Raw genomic sequence first — 845 nt, forward strand, 5'->3', positions numbered from 1 at the left:
CAAATTCATCTCTACAGTCAATACAATGGTGTAATCCTAGGAAGCATCTCAACAGGATAGATGGCTTTTTGTTCCATTTCTCTTTTTTTTTTTTGTGGAACCGGGGATTGAACTCAGTCCCCTGCGCTTGCCAGGGAAGCGCTTATTCCAATGAGCCATCTCCCCGGCCCCCTCCATTTCTCAAATACCAGTCACACCAGTTTCCTCTCACTACTGTCAGTGTGACAGAATGCCACGGGGTTTATAGATTTGTATTTGTTTGTTTGTTTTTGCACCAGGGATCAAACTCAGTGGTCTATAGATGTAGAAAGCAGAATACGAGCAGGAATCCCTGGGAGTGCTAGTTACTAGGGCTGATGAAAGGGTGCGCCCCTGCTGGCCTCGCCACAGCAGACCCTAAACCTTCTGGTCTCACCACCCCTGGAAGATAGCTCGGAAGAAGCATTTCCGTAGACTAAGGGCCACACCGGCTGCTTCCGGGGAAGCCGCTCCACTCTGCTTTATCCGCAGAAGTGAGGTGGAGCAGGTTAGAGCCCTGAGGTCCTCATGGTATCCCAGAAGTTGTGACAGGCCTGGTGACCAGGAAAGGAAAGAAGTGGAACAGAGAACAACCTTTCTTAGGGCACAAGGTACTGAGGAGTGAATTGGGGTTGTTTAAAGCCAGGAGGTCCTGAGTTCAAAAAAGATCCCACCTTTGGGAGCTGGAAGGGCTGCTCCCAGCAGGGCACTCACCTAGTGCACCAGGTGAGGCTCTTGGTCTATTCCCAGCACTGCCCCCACCTCCCCTGAAAGATCCAGATTCTGCAGCACAAGAAGTCTGCAAACAGACACTGGAGACCAAAGGC

This window comes from Octodon degus, unplaced genomic scaffold (assembly GCF_000260255.1).
Source record: "Octodon degus isolate 3935 unplaced genomic scaffold, OctDeg1.0 scaffold00042, whole genome shotgun sequence".
In the NCBI taxonomy this organism is placed as follows: Eukaryota; Metazoa; Chordata; class Mammalia; order Rodentia; family Octodontidae; genus Octodon; species Octodon degus.